The 17,234-nt window shown below is 36.0% G+C and overlaps 1 long non-coding RNA gene and 1 pseudogene across 1 annotated transcript; one reads left to right on the forward strand and one right to left on the reverse strand.

Annotated features, from left to right (window-relative positions):
• Positions 1–1,606: 1,606 nt before the first annotated feature.
• LOC131856024 (derlin-1.1-like) overlaps positions 1,607–17,234 on the forward strand; it is a 39,534-nt pseudogene continuing 23,906 nt past the window's right edge.
• LOC131856025 (uncharacterized) lies at positions 6,606–13,575 on the reverse strand. Its single transcript, XR_009358134.1, has 2 exons — positions 12,262–13,575; positions 6,606–7,560 (listed from the first exon to the last, which is right to left on the reverse strand). It is a non-coding gene; the product is annotated as an uncharacterized LOC131856025 (long non-coding RNA).

The raw sequence follows: 17,234 nt of genomic DNA on the forward strand, positions 1-17,234 counted from the left end.
ATAGGAAATGGGAAAGTATTTCGATGGACTTCATCACTGGGTTACCACGAGTGCAGGGAAGGGATTGCATCTATGTGGTGGTGGACTGCTTGACGAAGTTCGCTCACTTCTTTGCTATTCCGTCCATTTACACAGCAGCACAGGTGGCAGATCTTTTCTTTAGAGAGATATTCAGGTTACATGGGTTGCCCAGATTCATTGTCAGTGATCGGGATAGTAAGTTTATGAGTGTTTTTTGGCAGGAGTTGTTTAGGTTGTGTGGTACAGATCTTACACCTAGCACTAGTTATCATCCGCAGACAGATGGGCAAACAGAGATTGTAAATAAATGGGTGAAGGGATATTTGAGGAACTATGTAATTGCACAACAAAAAGCTTGGGTCAGGTGGTTGCATATGGGAGAGTATTGTTATAACACCACTTATCATATGTCCATCAGGATGACTCCTTTCATGGCACTCTATGGTTATGATGCACCTAGCTTCATGGATTTAGTTTTGGGGGACAGCAGAGTGCCCAAAGCCAAAAACTTATTGCAGGATAGTCAGGACATGCTGAAAGTGCTCAAGGAGAATATACAGCAGGCCCAGAATCAACAGAAATTGTACGCTGATCAGCACCGAATAGAGCGCAGTTTCGAGGTAGGGGATATGGTTTACTTGAGGCTACAACCATATAGACAGTCATCACTCAAGAAGAGCGGAGCTGAAAAGTTGAAGCCTAGATTTTATGGTCCCTACAGGGTGATTCGCAGAGTGGGCGAAGTCGCCTATGAGCTTGAGCTTCCAGAGGGCAGTCGGGTGCACAATGTATTTCATGTGTCTAGGCTTAAGAAAGCTATTGGTCAGAGTGTAGTACCTTCTGCAGATTTACCTCCTTTGGATGAGGAGGGGAAGCTCGTGTTAGTACCTGAGGCTATTCTGGACACCAGAGAGAGGAAACTCAGAAACAGGATAGTGAAGAAGTATTTGGTCAGATGGAGAGACCTGCCGGAGGAAGATGCTACATGGGAGAATGAGCAGGTGATACAGCAGGCTGGACTGAGATTGCTTGAGGACAAGCAATTTCAAGGGGGGCGGACTGTAATGTCCCCGCTCTAGCAGATTGACCAAGTATATGTGCGTTAGCCTAGCTCTACATGGTCCCAAGGGCTAACGAAGGGTTTAAAGGGATCCTGGAGTGTTTTGGCCTAGTCATTTCCAGTTTGGGCCAAAACAAAGTTGATTTACTTGGTTTCAGGCATACTTACTATTTTTAGTAAGTCAGGAGGACACAACGGGGGCTAGTTTTGGTGATTGGATTTGATACTCCTTGGCGAGAGCTTTCCGACGAGCTATCACTCACGCTATTCGGAGTCCGATTGCTAATATATTTTAATGCCTAAAGTTTTATTAAAGTAACATTTAATTTAATTGTAAAATATTAAAGTGTTACTTTAATATTTATTTTATGGAGATATGTGTAAATCAAAGGGGCAACCAAGGGAGACATAAGTGAATATTTTAATATGTTTTATATTGAACATGTTTTATCCCACATTGCTTGAGTGAGTTGGGTCGCCCCTTGGAGAAAGAATAAAAGGGAGCTTTTGTGGCTTCATTGGGTATGTGGAATGTGAGAAGAATTTGGTGTGTGAGTTGCAGATCCGTTCTTGGCATTAGAGGACGTCTATCTTCTCTTGTGACATTCTAGACGTCATTCCCTTGGGGTTTGGCCTTTGGAATCTTTTGCTATCAGCTTCATTTACAGGCAGATTGGGTGCTTTTTCAGCTACAAACAACAGCATTATTTGGTTGCATTTCCAGCTACAGGCCGCGACACTATTCATGCGGGTACTATTCACGCGACACTATTCACGCGGGTACTATTCACCTGGCACTATTCATGCGGCACTATTCATGCAGCACTATTCATGTTACTGTAGCAGCAGAATTAGAAACTTTGGTTGGAACATTATGTCAAAATGCTGGAGTATTTAGTGAGTTGAAAATAACCTGCTATGTATTTGTTTTTTGTTAATTCTGGAAATAATATTATAACAGCAGTAGTTCAATTTCTAGCTTGCCTATTATTGTAAATTCTTTTTAGTTCATGTTATGTGGTTTCATACCTGTGCAAAGACTTAAAAACAAAAAAAAACATTGAAACATTAAACGGAGGAATAAGGAGTTGGCTGCAAACTGTTTGACTAAATTCCTATTAGTAGTGGGGTTAGTTTTTGGGCATTCTAGGGTGTCCACTACATCTGTACAGCTGTAAAATGCGTACCAGGTGATTTGTCTCTATTACCGGTAAATTTGATGCATTAACCTTTCCATAGGCTCGCCTTGTATGCCTTGACAGCATATCAAAATACATGTTCAGAGGTAAGGAACTGTCAAACAGTGACAAATTTATGAGAAAATTACATGCCTCAGTGCCAACGAGCTTTTTAATGCTAGAAAGTTAGAAACTATAAATAAGTAGCATATTCACAAGTACATAAGATGCACATAACTGTATATCTTTTAATTTCTCAACCTACTTTGACCTTCTTATTCCCACGATATCCAATGACTCACTAAACTACATATCAAAAATCCAAACATATGATTAATTATCTCAGTATTCTGCATAATTAATCATATCAGAGAAGCCTCGGTCCATTGCTGTTAGTACCACCACTGTCACAGTTGTACTTACCAACACAATCCATATCTGCATCTGATGCCAAAATAACTGTCACATCTCTTGGCAATCTCTGTGCAGACATGTCCAGGTGCATGCTCAAATGATGCTACATTTCCTTGATCTTATTCTTCTGTCCGGGAGGCCAGTAGAATTGAAGTTCTACTAAGACACTTCTTTTCTGAATGCATGGACTTTTCACAGTTGTAAGACCTTGTTTCTTTTCAATCTTTTGTTTACCATTTCCTGTCCTTTCTCTTGTGTTGCAAACTTTGCTACTTTGCATTATTCATCTTGTCCATTGATCTAACATTCTAGCATCACTAACCTTACTAATGTTTTAAAGGCCTTGTCATTTATTATTGCTATCATATTCTGGGGTTCTGAGGTTCCAGAATAAAGAGTATCAGGGCAGCACATCATTTTTTCAGATACACTTTACTTGGATATATGCTTATGCTACTAGCAATTTGAGTCATTCCTTTCCAAACAGGAGCTATCAAGTGCTATTTATTGTTCAAGAGCACATCCTGATTTGAGTAATATATGTCATAGAATCTCTACAAATGAAGTATTTGTGACACTTCTCATTTCTTGACATTAAAAGCAGTTCTACCTCATCTCATTGCTCATGTCGGCATCTGATGGAAGGTTCTTTTCTACTTAGTTAATCAAGGGTTGGGAGCAACCTAGTAATCAGATAGCCATTGATTCTCCAAGATATAGATAAGAATACTGCAAATAGAGCTATTGCAATACCCATAAAAGGAATATTTTTCCCATGCAGGAGCGACTTTACCAGATCCCGTGTTAAGTGATTTTAAATGCTTTCCTTGTTTGGTTCTTAGATTCCATGCTTTGTCACATCCTTTCTTCTTTTCCTCCTTTGTCTCCTTGGTTCCTTCCTTGCTTTATTCCGATCCTGGTTCCATTTGTTTTGTTTTCTTCACATCCTTGGTTTGGTTGGTTGTTTACAAGGCTCATTCCTTTGATTTGGTTGTCACCGGTTGATATATGGAAGATCCACACAGTTATCTCCTTGGTCCTAGAGTGAGGAACCTTCCACACCAGAGAGCTGTATACTGTATACAGAACCTTCATCATCAGATAGATTTACATTGAGTTTAGTCATAAGTCACATGAATAAATAACCAACGATATCACTTCAGTGGTCTCACAAACATATATAGAGAATAGCAAGTGGTACTGGTCACATAAGCTCTCTCAACTCTTAGGTGCTTGGCAGGTTTGACCAAAGAAAGGCCAAAGAAAGGAACGAATCTGGACTGCTCCAAACGCCTTTAATAGACTGTTCATACAATGTAGTTGGTATGATCTCTGTATTATCATTCTCACAAATTGCTGCCATCTGATCCCATAACTCTATTAGCATAATTAAGGAGTTTGATAGCTTTAATCTCTAAGTTGATTAGCTGCTTTTACATGTACATTGCACTCGTCAAGTTTGTTGTCTTGCACAATGTTGTCAACATTGGCCAAACCTGCATACATGGAATGACATATAGGCTGGCTGAAAGTCATCAATATTTCCTACTGCAGCTCCATACACTAAGATTATCCTCAATTTTGTTGTAACTTGAAGGCTATAATTTCTCTTATTAAGCTTATGGCAACAAGGCAGATTCAACTTCTGATAACATGCCATACTTTTGACTTATAAACAAAAACACATGTCATGTAAACGTACCCATTGTATACATCACACAACAAAGCATCTAAAGTATGGTATTTTTTTTAAAGAAAATCTTCACTTATTTACCCTTAAAAGAGTCCTCATATCCAGGTATTTAAACTATTTGAATTTCCTAACACAATAATATGGCCAACATTAAAAATTTAAACATGGGCTTGAAGTATAATAGTTTTTTTTATCAAATACACTCTTTTAGGCAGACACACTCTACAAATAACACCATGTATCATACCATATATTTAGAAATACCATGGAATGAAGTGGCCAAATTTATAACATAGTTACATAATTCTCTTTTTAACTCCACTATAGCATGTGATCAATGTAAAATAATATCATATATGCAAGGAGAGGCAGATTTTTTAATTACTTACAATTTGGGTTAATTAATATAATTCAATTACTTTTATCATCCACTTAAAACACTCCACCTTAAACACCAACCAAACTGAGAATGCTCAATGCCCTCTGATTTTCAGTTCAATGTTTACATTAATGGAACAATGACAACCTCCACATTCAGATTCTCACGCCAAGTTTCAATAACCTATATAACATATTTTCTATAGAAAATCTGTCATGATGATCAACTGGAAGATCTTACTTGTACAGGATTAATGTCCCACACTATTTGTAAACTTTTCCTTTGTAGTATTTGGTTTCAACTACTGAAAATGTCTTAGCGCTCTTCGGTCCACTGTTCCAGTAAGCTTCTTGTACAATAATTTTACGTTTCCATTCTTGGATACACAGCCTCAAAGTAAATGTTACAGTCTCACAGGGTTTGCCCTCATACATTGAAGACCATAGCTTTAAATCTGAGTTATTTGATCAGTTCATAACAATTTTCTGCCTTTGGAAAAAATATGCTGACCACATAGGAATTAAGTTTATGCATTGATTTTGTCTTTCCTCTTCCTCTATCTTATTATGCCAAGATATTGCTGGAAATGTGTTAGCAGCTATTTTCAATGGTATTGACTGGTGTTCTTTGAATGTGTCAATATATATTTTGTTGATAATCATCATAGCCAGAAAGGAAGAACTATAAACAAAAGGTTTGTAATTGTGATGTGTACATAAAGAAATCAGGGGTATTTCGTTCACTTCTATAGACAAAGGTCATTTGAATTCTTGAAAATATTATATGCAATAAGATGTGGAATACAGTTGTTGCGATATTAAAATCTGTTAGATATGATATATTGTTATTAATTGCAAGTAAATTGCTGGTTATACCAAAACCTTTTTTATAATAAAAAAGCAGTTGTACAACCTTTAATTACAAACAATAAACGTTATCTTTAATTATACATTGCACTTATTTGCTTACATATCTGTTGTATGTATTTTACAATGGATTTTTAACTAATGATTTCATGTTCTGAAGCTCATCTTCTTCTTCTGATATGTAATACATTGGCAATTTTGATTGCTCAAAACTTGCAGTTGGTTCAATTCACTTACTTCAGTGAGCAAGGCATATGGAACTTTGTGTCTTATGACTACAGCAGGTTATCATATGGGATTGGTTAATCCAAAGTTCCTTTATCTAGACTATGATCTAGTGGTAAAGCATCTACAGGTATGCATTCTCGTTATCCTTTGTAAATTTGTTTTATTTACCACTTTTTTCTTCTTACTCCTACTATCTATATTACTTTTTAGCTTTACGTTTTGAGATTCTTATTGGAAAGTAAGGCAGGTATAAAATTGTTTTCAAGATGCCCCTGTTTCTTGGAAAAAGAATTGATCATAAATTTAATAAGTAGTAAATTCATATTTTTTGGGGGGGCATTCATTATTTCCACGAATGCAGGATTTTCATTTTTAAGCAAGTCCCATACTGAATGGATTTTTTGTTATGTGGTTGTTGAGGGCTTAAATTCATTTATGTTTTTCAGTATTTTTCTTACTTTGTACCATTTGTCAGTCATATTATATAGTTGGTCATATGAATTTTCTGTAGTGCCCTAACTATAATAAATTCGGTAGGTAGGATAAATCATAATCATGTATCAGATGTTATTTGGATGTGTGGTTAGGCCATCTAGTGAAGTATTGTTGAGAAATTGCAGTGGAGAAGTGCCTCATCTTTATTGCAACATCTTCTGTTTTTGCTTCTGTTTTGTATCATTTTTAAATGTTGAGTTTCATTTTCAAAGAATGGACCCCTTTTTTATGTAGGATTTCATAGACCATGTACAAATTCTTTCAAATCACATTCACTGCCATAACCTTGAATACCCTCTTTAAAATCTGGCCGAGCTTATAGTTAAGCAAACAGATGTGTTAGACACTGTTCTATTGCTTGAGTGGCAACAGCTGTTTGTTAATCTAACACATGATTAATAAGAAAACATTGAGGCCTTATCAACCCTACACATAATGCTATATTTGCCACCCTAAGACCCTGCATTCAGAGAGCTGCCAACTTCACCTCCTCGCTGCATATTTCTGCTTACACTTTCTTCCTTTTGTTGAAATGGGATGCATGGGTAGATCTCTGACTTCTGAGCTGCCTTGCTCAGAATATTACCAGATAGTGGGGCAAAGAAAAACATGAGTTCAGCTGCAGCTTTCCTTTTCTGTGTGCAATTACCAGAGATTTAACCATTAATGCCAGGCCTGGTAGATGGATTTCCTTGTGAATACAGTGGCCATGCTTCATGGAAGAGTTCATCACTGTCACAGGGGAAAATACCACCAATGCTGCTGCCTGCTCTGCTCTTTTCTGGAAGCACTTGATCTATAAGCCATTCGTGAATGGCCTTTCCAGTCACCAAATTCTCTTGTTTAATGATAAAATCGGCAGCAATGATGCTCCTAGACAGAAATTGTCTGTAGTGCCTGTTGTGGGTGACTTTGTAGTTCAGCAAACAGATGTTTTAGATACTATTCTGTTGCTTGAGTGGCGACAACAATTTATTTTATAGCTTTCTTGTAGCTAGTTATCTTACAAATGCATCTAATACATCAACCAATAAGCTATTCTACCAAGCATCTAACTCAAGATTAATGAGAAAACATTGAGGGCATATCAATTCTAAACATAATGTTATATTTGCCACCCCAAGAGAACCAGTCTTTGCAATACCATTGAACCTTGCACACAGATTGTTGTCAACTCCACTTCCTCCCTGTAAGAGTTGATCAACCCCACAAGAGCTAAAGATCACCTGCAACCAAAACAACCTTCCGCACGATAGAGAAACAATAGAAATGCTATGAAGCCAGAGTATACATTGGAGACATAAATGAAATTTGTGCAACATATAATGAGGAAACCCTTGTTATAAAGTCAAGGATGAAACCCTTAGACAATCTAAGATCATGACAAGTGTTGTAGTCCTATGATAAGAGATACAAAAAGTAAATGACCTAAGTAAGCTTAAGTATGTAAGTGAATATGACCTAATATGAAATTAGTTAGGTAATATAACATCTAACAACCCCCTTTTAGTGCAACTCAGAAAGAATGATAAAACATGCAAAGGGTGGGTCCTAACTACAAGGCCATGTGACGTACTCATGAACAAACAAATATCTGTCAAATAGAGTAAAGGAGAAGACCCATAGGAAAAAAATCCCTCTGAATAGATACAAGATGCAAACAAAAATGTACAATGGAGGAAAGGACTCAACTTGAACCCCCACAAACAATTTTTGTCACGAATATCCAATAGATGTTTCCCCCATAGGAGAGAAAGAGAGAGACTATGTAGGCCTCTTATAGTGTCTAGTCTTCTGTGGTGATGGTAGATGCTTGAGAAAGGATGACAATAAAGAACGTTGAACAAAATTTCAACCCAACAAAATAAAGTATAAATGCAGGATGTCCTCTCATGAAGGAAGAAAGATTATGATTTATGATGATGTCTTTGAACTTTGTATAAGTGTCACCATGTAAATATGAAAGTATGCCACAATCAAATCAGGTACAAACCCAGTCATTGAAGAAGGTGACAAACTAGGACCATGGTGCAAACCAATGAACAAGATCTAAAGACAATAATGGTTTAGCAACAACTATGATGGGATTGTCATCCAAGAGAAGATGGATTTCTTAAAGCATGTCCTCCATATCTACAAGATGGGACACACAATACAAACCTACAATATTTGTCAAGCAATCATCCTAATTTACCTGCTACAAAGAATCACTTGAAGCAACAAGTGATGGAATTATGTGCTCTCAATGCATATCATCCAATTATATTGGCCATCCTATGTTGATGTATCCACATAAGATTATTGAATATGAACACTAGAACATGTATCTCTTAACGCTGGAATCCATGAGGCCTCAACCTTAGGATAATGACTCAGTGATAAAGAAGATGAAACCTTTGAATTGAGGTTAGGAGTCACAGAAGCCAAAGAATAAATGGATGGCTCTATAAGAGGAGGAGCTTTAAGAGAAACCTCAATGTCATCACAACTATCAAAACTTGCCAAATAATCAAGATTCTCTTTTGTATCATCATCGTATGGTAGGTTATCACAATCATCAAGGGGCACAAGACTATCCATAATAGGATATTTGGGAATGGAGAATGATGTGGGTCTGCATAGATCTCCCAAATTCCAGTCTGAAAAATGCATAGACATTCAATATGTGAAATGATATCTGAGATCTCCGAAAAAGTGTCACCATCAAAGGTAGAACCAATCAATCCTTGGACATGATCATTCTTGATATCCCATGCCAGCTTCTAGTTAATATGTACCTTGTCTAGGGACAAGTCCATAGAGATGGGACAAGAGATGAAGCTGCTTGAGATGTTTCAAGATGGCATCTTTTGAAGACTTATGGTTCCCTTTATTTAGGGTAATTATAGAAGGATGAGTTGAAAAGCTGATGATTTTACAATGACAGACTCCTCATATATAGATTAGAGATCAAAACATGTGAAATTGGAACCCTTACAGCATAAAAATGACCTCATATTCTGCAAAATAACCAAATTACAAGTCAAAGTAGAAAAACTGATTTTAAATTGAAATAACAAGTGCTTGGGGCAAAATCAAGAAAAAACAAATAGATTGTTGCAAGGTACATGGAACCAAATTTCCAACCCCTATTTGTTTGCAAAAATCTGATACCGAATGCTCAAGTTATGCTTCTTGGAAAAAAATTCCTCCATGTTTTTTAAAAAGCACATAGTTACTATCAAGGCAAGGGTGGTACAGCTTGTTGGTATTAAGGCCTCTTAGGGTTGGTAATGTCTAGGGGCTCTATGCTTGGTAGGACCATGAGCTTCGGCCTCTCATGCGCAATAAAGAACCATTTGTTGACACAATAGTTGCAAACTTAGAGTTGGCAATAACTTGGCAGGCCCAAAATTTTTAAAAACTCTCCGACTTAGTGTAATGTCCCTACTTTGAAATATAATTTAATAGTAAATAATAATAAAATTAAAATACAAAAGAATAAATATAAAAAATAAAATTAAAATATAAAAGAGTATACTTAAATATAATGAAAATTTGATTAAAGTTAATGAAAGATCAAAAAGGCATGAAATGATAAGTTGCGACTCCCTCAAACGTGAGATATAAAAGGGAGAAGAGAAACTCATTTGAGGGGGGGAGAATTTGAAAAATGAGAAGTGCAGATCTGATTATGAAAGGTTGTGTCCCTTTCAAAGGGCAGAAATAATGAAGAGTTGCACTCTTTCAAAAGGTGTGAAAGGGTGTGTCTCTTGCCAAAGGGCAAGCATGATGAAGAGGTGTGACCTCTCCCTCACATTGAGAGATATAAAGGCATCCAATCACATCACCATGGATTAGATCAGAACTGTTATTAAGTTACAGACAGTAACATCTTTGACCTTGGAGGTATGCATGGGGATGAGCTGAGTATGTATGCTTAATATATGAAACCTGATTATGTTCTTATGCAGAATTAATAGTAATATTAATATGGACTGCAATATGTATGACAGCCATACTTAATTTCATATATATTCATAATGCATAATAAATTAGTATACTTATAGTCTACATCATGTTATTACTGTTAGTATTTAAGAAGATTGGAATGAGATGTTCCAAAGAGGGGCAGTCTAAATCCAAGCAATAGGTTAAGTCCCAAGATAGGGTGGGGATCAGCGACCCATAAGCCCCGATGGTGTAGACCCAAGATAGGTAAGGGCTTGGATCTGTAAACTTTGAGGGAACCTATTGTATTTGGTCTCTAAGCGCTTTGGTAACATACATGGACCCTTCTCCCTTAAAACTAAAGTAGTAGTAGGGTCTGATATCTATATTGAAAACTATGAACAATGAAATTAATCATCTAATGAGGAAAATAAATTAGAACTTGTTAATAACTAATTGAAGAATATCAATCAATTTTAGTATATTGAAATAGATCAAGTAGGGGACATTACACTCAGCAAAAACTTGGCTATAACTTGACAAATCTATCATACATTTGAAAAGATCTAATTTTTAAAAATTTTCTTCAAAAACACACATATATACTTGATTTGTATTCATTGAGCACTCCATATGCTTCAATAGTTTAAATCTTAAAATTTATTTAATGATGATTCATTATTGTAGGGTTGTTTTTGGGACTGACTAGCCTCAAACTAATGAGCCCATCCATTGTATCATAATCATGTCAACATGATTCAAGCTTACTATTTCTCTATAAGGCTAAGACACCTACTGTTGACCGTTATTTGATCAAGAACTGGTATTGGCAATGAGTAATTTGACTAGCCAATGCAGGTCAGGTTGCTTGAAACTCGACACCAACCAGGATCTAATTACCTATAGCTACATTGCTCTTCTCTAAACTCTTTTAAAATTTTAAATACTGGAATTTGAAAATAAAAAAAAGCACGGAAGTTTTTGACTAATCATGGGCTAATTGCTCACAGGTAGAAGGCTAAGAAAACCCTCTAATATTGCACTTCTTGTTTCATCATGTCCCACCGCGCCCTAGTTGCGTGCCATCATCTTTTCTTGTCCCTAAAACATGCAGAAAACCCTTAAAATTTTTTGCTTTTTGTCTAAAATCATTTTACATTGAACAGGGACAAGTTTTTCATGAGTGACAAGTAATAAACTGCAGGTTTTTGTGATTTTTCCATTAAAAATCACTGTGAGTTTTTGCATAACTCAGGGGTGAGTTTTTGATAAGTAATTGGCCACCTTTTTTTGACCTGCAAGTACTTGTGAGTTGTGAGTTCTGCGAGTGCTTGCAGAGTTTTTCAAGTTTGATTGACCTAGACCCGCAACCCCTGTGTGACCACCAATCAACCAATTTGAAATTCTACAATTGTATGGATGACAGTCGATGATATAGTTGAACATTCTCTGTGAAAATTTTAGGTTCAATAGCTGTGCAACAATGGTAGATGATGTCTGTATGAATCCAAATGATTGTCCTCACTAGTATGGATCTAATTTTTGTCAACCTCCAATTTTTTGTTTTTTTTGGAGCCAAATCCTATTGAGTTTTATATTGATATATAAGTTTTCTGGCCTTCTAAACACCAAGATGCACCAAACTTGGCAAAAACTATCCAAACAAGGGAAGGGAATTGTAGATCTTAAACTTTGGTACCTTGTAAGAATTGTTGATCAACCACACAGAAGCCAAGAATTACCTACAACTAAAACAATCTTCCACACAAGAGAGAAGCAATGGAAATGCTATGAAGCTAGTGAATTCATTAGATGCAAAATGAAGTTGTTACAATACATAATGAAGAAACTCCCTTGTTATAAAGACAAGGATGAAACTCTAGAACAATCTAAGAACATGCAAGTACCTTAATCATACACAAAAAGTAAATGATCTAAGTAAGCATAAATATGTAAGTATGAATAGGACCTAATATGAGATTGGTTAAGTATTATACCATGTTCACACCAACACTCCCTGCATAATTCTGCTCACTTTCTTCCTGCTGTTGAAATAGGATGCCTTGGTAGATCTTCGACTTCCTATTTGCTTTGCTTAGGATACCACCAGACAATGGGGGTTAAGAAAAACACAGATCCAGCGCGAGGTTTCCTTTTTGTGTGTAATTGCCAGAGATTCAAATACCAATGCCAGGTCTGTATAGAAATCAACCAAACCTTCCTTATGACAGTGGATGGTTTTAATCTCCATATGCAGGGAATGGAATTCCTGGTGAATAGGAGCCATTATTCATTCTTCATGGAAGAATCTACCACTGCTGCAGGGGAAAATGGTACCAATGCCAGCTGCCTGCTCTGCCTTTTCTGGAAGCCCTGACCAATAATCTATTAATGAATGACCTTTTCGGGCATCTATTCCTCTAGTTTAGTGATAAATCAGCAGCAATAATGCTCCTAGACAGAATTTGCCTGTATTTGCACTACCCATGGAATCTAGAATCACTTGATCATTCTTAGAGTAGCTACATTTGGGCAATTACGCCCTAAGTCTGCAGTCTGACACTGCCTCTCAGTAAAAAGGATCTCTCTGCCTTCCAGCAACCTGTTGCTTCACTATCCTTTGCCTTTTAACGCAGACACCCAGCACTACCTGAAATGAAACCCTGCAAAAAAACAGAAAATCCAGCTACAAAAGAAAAACAGTACACATCCCTTCAAACAGAGGTGAAATCAAAACTTTGCACACACCACCAAAAGAAATCATCCTTGGACCATTACCTTCTCATCAAAGTTTAAAAAATCGCATAAAAATTGCTAGAATTGCAAGTACTTGCGAGCCCTAATTGGCCGCGAGTTTTTGCCGATAAACTTGCAAATGAGTTTTAGAATGGCTCTCAGTGTTTAAAACTGGTAAAAATTGCTAAAAATCACACAATTTTAAAAAAACTTGGTGCTACCAAAGAAAATTAAAACTTGGGTTTCGTTTTTCTTCCTTATGTGTAAAAATGACCACAGTATCTGTGGAAAAACTCACAAATGCAGCCAATCTCTGTCTTTATTCCTGGTTATTTAAAAATTAAAAATGATTCCCAGCGACAAATTCTTCTTCTGCTATGAATCCACGACCATGGAAATGAGTTGTTTGGCATCCAAATGAAATTCACCCCTTTTCTCTAGTCTTCACGCCTTCAAATAATCTCCACCCAGGTGTTTTAGTAGCAAGAAGTCTATATGCCCAAATAAAATCAGAGCAATAACTTTAAAGACCCTCGACCATCCAAGTATATTCATGCCAATTTTATAACTCACTATATTCAATACTAAAAGATTTTATTGCATACACTATTCCACATCAAATGAAACTGTTAATTTATAATGTATTTATTCTATTCATTCTTTTAATTCTTTGTATGTATAAATAAATATTTTGTAATATATTCAATTTGTAAATTATAATTAATATATTTACTTTATTATATATATTAATTTATAATTAATATATGTAATTTTTAATATGTTTATTGATATATATTTAATTTATAATTTATATTTATATTTAGAAATCAGTAATATGTTCTACAAATTTGGTGTATATATATGTTTTTTAAGAATATTTTAAGAAATTATATATTTTTAAATGTTTGATAAATTTGTCGAGTTATTGTCGATTTTTTTCTGAGTTTTTTGGCTAGTCCCAAGTTTTTTAAATTTTTGGTCCAGCCGAATCATTGCTCAGTCCGAGTTTTTCAATTATAAAGACTCCCAGTAACCTGCCCAAGAACAAACTACTATAAAATAGACTTTTTAAGTTGATGATAGATTGTTGCTTAGTTCCAAAGGTTTCTCTATTAATGTTAATCACTAGTAAAAGGATTGCTTTAATTAGAAAATTCATTACACAGGCAGCACTGAGATATACAAATGACTTACAGACTGGGATTATTTTAATTTTTTTCTATCGTTGTCAGAACCATAGGTTTAGCCAACAGATTTGTCATCCCAGACGCATAGTTGAAACAAATCTGTTAGCTCAGACATGTATCCAGATATGCCATGTGGATGTATGCTGATCTGATGCACATGAGGCATATCCATACCCGTATCTGTATCTAAAATGGTTGATATGCTATGTGGCTATTATTTGAATAACATCTTTCTATTTGTTTAGTTAATGGTCATCTTAGGTAGTTTCTATTTTCGTCTCCTCTTTAATGTTTGTTTCTTTTAGAAACAACGTCTTTGTAATTTCTATTTAAGCGTTCGCTTCTTGTTTAATAGAATATCCATTATTTGTAATATGGTATCAGAGCGGGTCTGAGCCCGTCTCCCTCACAGGAGGGCTCAAGGTTTTGTGAAGGGTTTCTCTGATTCGCAGAATTCGAGGGTGTTTTTTAAAATCAAAGGGTTTTGCAAATTTTTCGTGGGTTTTCTTCTCAAAAAATCGCGAGCTAGAGTTTTGAACAGATTCCGTAATTTCGTGGAAGTTTTTTCATGTGGGATTCCTTCTTTGGTTTTCGCGCACTTGTGTGTGGGTTTTTTGAAGCTACGGTTTTTTTTTTGGCTTGAGGATTTTTTGAAGTTGAAAAGTCGCGACTTGCTTCTTTTTCTCCGAGGGTTCCATGACGACGGATTTTCAAGGGCATGTTTTTGCGCCCATTTTTCTGCAAAATTCGTGAGTTTATGGTGTGTTTTCAAAGTGCAATCTACATTTTTTCCACGCGATTTTTTGCTTGGTGGCGACATTTCGCGATTTTCTTGCATGGGTGTCGAGTGTTTTTTGTTGCAAGGTCACGTTAACTTGTGCGACGGATTTTTTTTTCTTCGTGCGATTCGGCCTTGCGTCGCCCAAAGTTTCTTTTCGGCCAGTGTCTAATATTTTCGGCGGTGGGCGTTTTTCTTTTTTTGCGTGTTTTGAGCGACGTGTTTTCCTTTGTCTCGCGTGATTTTTTCCATGTTTGAATCTTTTCCGTGGCAGATTTTACCTGTGCGATTTCTGCCTTGATTTTTGCGCCTAGGGTTTAATCTGAACCCTCAATGATTCTTTCTGCGGCTAGGGTTTCCTAATTCTTGGTTTTTGTGATGAAGGGTTTTATAATTTGTTTTCCACAAAAAATTATTTTGGTGGGTTTATATTTTTATCCTTGAAAAATATCTGTAGGTTTTATAATGTCTTGAAAAAAATTATTATTTGGTTGGGTTTATAATTTTTCCCCATTTAAAAATCATTGTGGGTATTGTGCTATTTTTTGCCTCAAAAATCGTTTCGTTATAGGGTTTTACAATTTTTCCTCAAAAACGAAGTTTTGTATTTTGATCCGTGACTCGGATTTTGTGTCGGGTTTTGATCAATTTTTCACCTCAAAAATTGTGTTTGGTCATTTGTTATTCGCGATGTTCTCATGGGATTCTGGGTTTTGCTTGATTTTATCCACAAAAATCATGGGTTTGTCTTAGGGTTTTTACTCTTTTTCCAAAAAAAACGATGCTATGTAATCTTCCATTTCTGGGTTTGGCAATTTTTTCCTCAAAAATCATGGCTTCTTGCAGTCTGCTTTGGGGCATCGTGCTCATCTGCAAAAGTTTGTTGAGGGTTTGCCGATTTTTCCTCAAAATCGTGGTTTTGGTTTATGTGGCTGTTCTCGGTGTCTTTGGCTACAGGGAGGGACAACTTTGTTACCCAACGTCAAGTTGGATGTTTTGTGACGATTTGTGGTGATATCCAAAAGTTCTGAAGTTTCTGGGAGGGTTGGTGGCAAACTCATCTCAAGTGGCAGAGTCAGTGGCAGGCTCTTGTCTTTTGTTGCAGCATTGTTTTGAGAAGAAGGGGGTAGCCTTCTTTGGGTAGGTAGAACGATGACCATTAAGGGAGGGTATTAGCATAATATCTTTCTATTTGTTTAGTTAATGGTCATCTTAGGTAGTTTCTATTTTCGTCTCTTGTTTAACATTTGTTTCTCTTAGAAACAACGTCTTTGTAATTTCTATTCAAGTGTTCGCTTCTTGTTTAATAGAATATCCATAGAATATCCATTATTTGTAATAGCTATACCCTTAGCTTTATTTTGTAATTTGCTTGGACACAAAAGATGTTAATATCCAAAAATATCTGAAAGGGATGGTTTTGTGTCATATATTTTGCACAACAATACTTGCCTTTTGTACCTTGCAAGTGCTTAATTCCCAGTTTTTGCAGTTAGCCAATGATTTATCAATGCTCATCAAAACTTATTTAACAAATATGGATTGAACAGTTAGCCAATGTAAGTGAGAAATATATGTTCTATTTAATGGTACAAAGGTTTCCGGTCACCCTCATTAACATCAGAATGCATTAAATGCCTGGGATTGCTGCTAGTTTCAACTGAAAAATACATCTTGACTTGGACAATCTGTTGGTTATTTTTGCAATAAACAGCTTAAAAAAATGAGCAAAGTAGCCTTTAGACATCTAGTAGATTAATTGGACGTGATAAAAAGTGATATTTTCTAAACGAGACTTGGTGTGAATAAGAACTTGCATTGTTTTATTGCTATGCTACTAGTAATTTTGGATTCTAAGATTCTCTGTCTTTTTATGCTGGGTCTGGCAAATAATTTTCTTAACTAGCATGTACCAAAGTCCATCAAAGTTTTATGTGAAAGTTAAAATTATGTTTATTTTTGTGCATTTCATCTATTAGTAACCTCTCTGGGCCATTTCTGCAGATATGGAGGCTTTTGACCAACTTCTTTTTTCTCGGTCCCTTTTCTATCAACTTTGCAATTCGTCTTTTAATAATGTATGTATGAAGGTTTCCTCACTTAGTGACAATTTAGGGTTTGATTTCAAGGAATAAGTGATGAAATGTTTGTTAGTGATATAAATCAAACATTATACTTGGTAATTTTGCCATATACATTCTTTGGCTTTTAGTGGTCCAAAAGTTTCAGTTCTTTGTTTTTCATGAACACAAATATAACACTGAAGTTT

Source organism: Cryptomeria japonica, chromosome 6 (assembly GCF_030272615.1).
Source record: "Cryptomeria japonica chromosome 6, Sugi_1.0, whole genome shotgun sequence".
Classification (NCBI taxonomy): Eukaryota; Viridiplantae; Streptophyta; class Pinopsida; order Cupressales; family Cupressaceae; genus Cryptomeria; species Cryptomeria japonica.